Consider the following 6,330-nt stretch of genomic DNA (forward strand, 5'->3'; position numbering starts at 1 on the left):
GAATATAGTAAAGGACCTAAAAATCATCATATGTATTAAGGGTTAAACGCGCATAAGTATCTTAAGAGAACAGTATAAATTATTTGTTTATTATCAAACGAATTATCCTATGTAACAATTAATTTCAGGAAATATAATATAATTTTTTATCTGATTTAGCGATCAGTTTTAATACTTCAATATACTTACGTAGGCATTACATCTTATTCATTGGATATGAAATTAGCCAAGTGTGAAAAAAAATGCAAACCATTAAAATGTATACGTTATAAAAATACTTCAAGTCATGGTGATTCTTCCTTCTTTTTTTCAAACGGTCCATTTAACAGCTGCATTCATTTTTACTTCATACCACTCAATCGGAATCCGCTTTTCTCACATCTTCTTGCTTGAAATGGGTCCTTTTATAAAAATTGTTAAATCGAAGACTATTTGCTCTTACCACCCCATGAAACTCGTAAGCTTCATTGAAAGTGCACAGGATTTCGATATCGATTTTCAATTTACGGAATGTATGTGTCTACATAGCGGCTATTATCATCGTCGCCAATGTTTATTGTAGTAGGAAACTCCTCTAACCGTTCAGAAAGGAGATCATTTTCGCACGTTACTATTTTCCCTTTATCACCGAAATCACGCGTCTGAAATGGGTTCCATTTATTACCGGCTTTTAACTGATGTGCATGGAATTTGCATAGCCCTACTGCAAAGGCACATTTTAGAGCTCAATTTAGTTGGAAATAATTTTGGGGCAAGAACGTTGAGGAATTCTGACGAGCTCTATGAAGAGGCACATTGACAGACATTAAAGGTTAAGCAAATCCTTTGTTCCGCGAATATGCACAGTAATATGCGTATCGTCTATTTTGGCAATTCAATTTTTATACCGAGATTGAAGTCCTGTATGAAATTAGAGTATGAATGATTAAGCCTTACCCTCTCCCCTCTTCCGAACGCTCGTGCGACATCGTCTTCGAGGGTAAAAGGTTTTATCAAACGCGTCTGCGGGATAAGAGAATTTGAATAATCGGATAATCCGTGCAAAAGCCACCAGGAGCACCGAACGAAATACTAATAACTACGATACGAGCAAAAATGTTGTCGAGTAACTTTTGCCGAGCGAAACGCCGCGGCACGGGAACAGCCTCCGGCGATGCATTACCCATAATCTCCGGGGATGACGTCGCGAGGATCTCATTAGCCGATACAGCTAAATGTAAAATGAAAGTGCAGTCCAGGCTTGATCGCTCGCAGAAATCCAAAATTTACCATCGACTTTGATCGAGCAGAGTTTTGCCTCTGAATGTAACGTATCTTGTTTTGTTATGTTTTCTCGTTTTTAAATGATGGAAATATTTCTGTTTCGCCAAAACATTCTATTCTTAACTGTTGGCATTGTTGAGTATTATTTAAGTAAGAAATGAAATAAAATTTTCAATTTTGATGAGATAATGTGAAAATTAGTTATCGAATATTTTACGATATTAATCATAATTATATAATTATATAATTATAATTAAATCAAGTTTCTGTGGAAAATTAGCAAATAAATATTTAATTAACTTAAAATAACGCTATTTATGTATCATCCTTACATCTAAGTATAAATTTGTTCAGTCAACATATATTTGTATCCAATCGAGATAATCAAAATGATAGCGAATCGTAAATTTCTTCGTAAAGTTGTAATGATATTATCTCTTGGATGTGCGGGGTGATCGTAAAAAGCCAGGAAAATACGAATCCGGAGAAATCAACCGCAGGTTTCATGGGATCTGGAAAATTAGTATCGCGTATATATATACAAGTGTGAGTAACGAAGGAGCAATGCCGACGAGAGCGGCGAGGGGTTGTAACGAATTGCCCAGGTCAGGAACAACCGGGTCGGTCTGCTGGGTTCTTACGGCTAACGTCTTGTCGAGAAACTCGTCGAATTTGCAGGGAACGTTTCTGAGAGCGTAGAAGATATCTTGTCGCGGAAACAACGGTTTCTTATAGCCGGGGCGTTGCCAGTACAAGTTTACTCGCGCCGGAAAAAGTAGTTTGTTCGGAGGAAAAACTTTTAGGTAGTTGATCTCTTGCTGAGAATCCTCTCTGATTTATCCTCCGATTTATTCGTCGAAAAACTTTTTAATTGTTATTTCAATAATTATTGTCGTATAACTTCAATATTTGCTAATAATACGTATTTACTATTTATTACTAAATAGATAATTACGCAAATACGTAACATTCGCATTATAGTACATGACAAATTTTATCTTTGCACTTTAATGTTATTACTAATCTTCTTAATGAAAAAGGATACACGAATTTCAGTTTTGCAGTGCAGTTTTCATTTTGATAATATAGTTTTAAGAAATTAATTATATTATGAATAATTACGCGAAAAGAATGATTTTGCTCAAGTATCTAAAAATTTAGTTAGATACAGTCTGAAAATAATTTTGTCCACCATTAAAATAATAATGTACCAATCAAGCTTGATGAATAATGCTGCAAAAAATTTTGACATACTAATAACTAATTTGAATAATTAATAATTATTTTGATGGTGCAACACAAAGATTATTCTCAGATCTGTATCTAATTAAATATTTAAATACGTTAACCGCTCTTTCTATTAGTATTTATATAATGGGTACTTATCGAATTTTAATATTAATAAATAACTCATAAATGACTGTACGATTATAGAATTATAAAGATATAATATAAGATATATTATAATATATAATTATAATCTTTATATATATAAGAGTAGAGATAATGCGTTATAAAATGTTTGCTAATATGCAAAGTTATAATTTTTTCATAATAATATTATGTATATAAATTAAATATACATTAAAATATGTTTATTAATTATCAGGATACAATATTCTTGCATATATATTTATAGCACATAAAATGTGCAATGTATTTGCAATATCAATACGAGCATCCAATATGAATGTCATGGTCATATTATCAGTAAAAAATATCTTGACTGCGAATGTAATAAAATGATAGATAAGACTCTTTTTTCCAATAAATGCATTCTAAATGTCAGCTGAATTTAAATGGAAAAATGACTGTAATTGATATGCTGTTATATTTATTAATTTCCTGTTTTACACGATGTGACGCAAATATATAATATATACCAAAATATCTTCGATAATACGAAAATTGATCAATTACGTTTTTAATGACATGATATTGCAAAAGAAAGAAACGGTTTAACTCTTTGTAATTGCGAATATTATTATCATTAAATGAAACATCGTAACACATTCGTATATCGCGTACGATAAATCTCCTTTAATTGTACTAAGCATACCGAAAACGCTTAGAAACTTTTAATTGTAACAGTTCATGCAATGTACTCATATTTTATGGTAACTTTATTCCAGAGACATGGCATATATTCCTTCGCGGCCTGATATTCCTGAGGTTAATCTACGCAACGGCATTATCACAGGCACGAATAAATTTTGCGTAACTGACGCGCTCTTGCGCAGATATCAATATGCAGTCGTTATCCTTTAATACCACATAGCCCGACATCGTAAGCGCCGCTAGATCACGTGCGATCTCGCTTATCCTATTGTACATTCGCGATATGCACGTATGAAGCAACGAGAATGCAATGTTCAGATATTCTCCGATCTATAAACTAATATAACTTCGGAAAGAGAAGAGGAGTAAATAAAAGAAGTATTTTTCTTGGTTACGTTCTACTTAACGTTCGCAACGTTCTTGGATTCATTTCATTCTTGTTTGGCAATGTTTAACAAATATACTTGCGAGCGTTCTGAACGCCAAGTAAAATGGACTTGTTTAACTTATGTTATCACATTAATGACATTAATGATGCTTTCACTATGTTACATACGATATGATATATATTTTATATAGTCCTATCACACAGGTTAAATGATTTTGAAATATTATTTGATAAAGGCAAATCAACTTGCTTATGATCAACTGGCATATTAATTTTTCATATTTTTGTTGAGTTTATAAGATCAGATTAGTTAGTCTTCTTCTTCAAGTTTTTATCCTGAATTATTTTGTCCTGATATTTTTACGATTTATAGTAACGAATGAATTCTCGTTCCATGCTTTATTTTTACCACATCCTTCTCTTCTTCACTCTTCGTATCATCCATGCGAGATTTACACGGCCGTGAAGACACAACCTATCGGAATACCATGTATTTTTCGATAATATGGGCAGGATTTGTTATTTGAGTGAGATTTATTGTGGTTTTATACGTCGTTCGACATGTATAACTGCGCTGCCAAGCCTGGCAAATTACGACCTCTCTGAAATATCTGTTTGATGCTCATCATTTTTTGCGTTCTTTTTTGATTTCGTTTTTAATGAATTTGTCGGATAGATTTTTCCGCAAAAGAAAGGGAAAAAAAGAAAGAGAGGAGAGATTAATGTTCGATCTTTCTGATTTTATCCCCGCAAATCAGTGCTTTAACTTTCAATTTAAATCTGGGTCTTGTTTGACGTGTTAATTCACGCTTTTACATTTACAATTGATAAAACGAGAAGCACTGATGTTGCTCAAAATGAAATGGTAGCGTTATAAAATAAATTGATAAATCAACTTTCAAGTAACATTTTATTCTAAAATTTCAGTTTGCAAAGAAATATTTAAATAACGTAGAAAAAATTTTGCATATAAATTAATAAATACGTACGCTTTTTAAAAAACTTTAACTATACCATATAATTTGAAAGTATTATTTATTTAATTTAATTTTACTTCTTAGCATTCTTTTATATTTATATGATTAAACATTTCTTGATTACATATTACGTAATGAAAGAATCAACATCTTTTCAAGCTGCAATTTTGTTAATTTTTTCACGAAATTCATATCCGAATTCGTTCGATTATCGTGGAGCAGGTAGTTTGTTTGAGTATCGTGGCACATAATGCGAATAACGTTCTTTTTGTTATTCTTCGCTTAGTTTTACTCTCCAATAAGTTAAGAAAAGTCGCGCGACTTGCTGGCATCTTGACGGGAGCGTCGCTGAACTTACTCTACCACGACGAAACCGAGTTCGGGGTTACCTGTGCAAACAGAATCTTCGACATCGCCTCCCGCTGTGGCCTTAATCAACTTATAAACCACGATAACTTTTACCAATCAGAAACACATCCCGCGGGAAAGAAGATCGGAATCGCAGCTGTGTTGGGAGGGAAAGGAAGAGAGATAAAAACTCTTTATTGGATCGTAAGTCGCCACCTGAAGGTAAGCGAGCGTTGTCCGTGCACTTACGACTTCCCAGAGCGACGACGAGTATTTTCTTTCTCTTGTTCTGTAGGACGGAAGCGCGACCGTGTTGTTTTTGTAATCTCGCGAGGTATCCGATAGATATTGTAAAACAGGACAAGGAAGAACTTGAGGACACGTAGTAAAATAACCGCCAGTAACACCAGTGAAAACATTATCTTAAACAGCTGGCATGCGCAAGATGCTCATTCTCTCTTTCCCTTCAATTATGACCGATACTGCTTAGTAGCACTTTGGCGAACCATGATATTCGAACTCCATTAAACTAATCTTTAAGCTGCAAGTTCCTGAGCTGCAGCTATGACGGAATGTTTAATGAATCAAGAAGTACGGTTGTGTACTCAGAAGAGCTGAAGGGCTCTCGAGTGCTTATCATTAAGCCTTCTCTCTGTAAATAACGATATAGTTTTATTGAGTATCTTCTAAGAGATCATAAAAGAACATATGCAGATTGTTCGCGTGTTAAGTATGTCTCTTGCCTTAATACTGCACATTTTGTTCTTTCGTCTTGGTTGTTGGCCAACGCGATACTATTTTTGCATATATTTGAATATAATTCTGGCACTGCGAGAAATGACGAAATATTAAAAAGTAGCAATATCTTCTTGCTACAGCTTGATTTCTCCGCAGATTGTCACTGACAACTTGAATATTTTAAACTAAACTATCATGAACAACTATTAACAACTAATGTTGTTGTCATTCTAGCGCAATCGTATATTTAGGAGAGAAAGGGGAAATTGTGAACACAGGGTAACCGCGAACGATATTATTGCGGTATATTAAAGTAGTGATATAACTTTTCATTTCTCGCATCCAGTAATAGCCCGATATACACTTACAATTGGTATCACACTTTAACACATGACCACAGGACGCAGCTTAAGGTAAATAGTATTTTATGTTTTCAATTATTTTAATGTAAAAGAAAATCGAGGAATTATGAATACCAATTTGTGTAAAGGAATATTTAAAGGATAAAAACTTTAAACTACAATTATAACACACACACATATATATATATATATATAT

At 33.4% G+C, this 6,330-nt stretch overlaps 1 protein-coding gene across 1 annotated transcript in view; it reads left to right on the forward strand.

The window, feature by feature from the left end:
• The window catches only part of LOC108693139 (platelet endothelial cell adhesion molecule-like), a 154,368-nt gene that overhangs the window by 109,047 nt on the left and 38,991 nt on the right, over positions 1-6,330 (forward strand). The gene's annotated exons all lie outside the window — the stretch shown is intronic.

Source organism: Atta colombica, unplaced genomic scaffold, assembly GCF_001594045.1.
Source record: "Atta colombica isolate Treedump-2 unplaced genomic scaffold, Acol1.0 scaffold107, whole genome shotgun sequence".
Taxonomy (NCBI): Eukaryota; Metazoa; Arthropoda; class Insecta; order Hymenoptera; family Formicidae; genus Atta; species Atta colombica.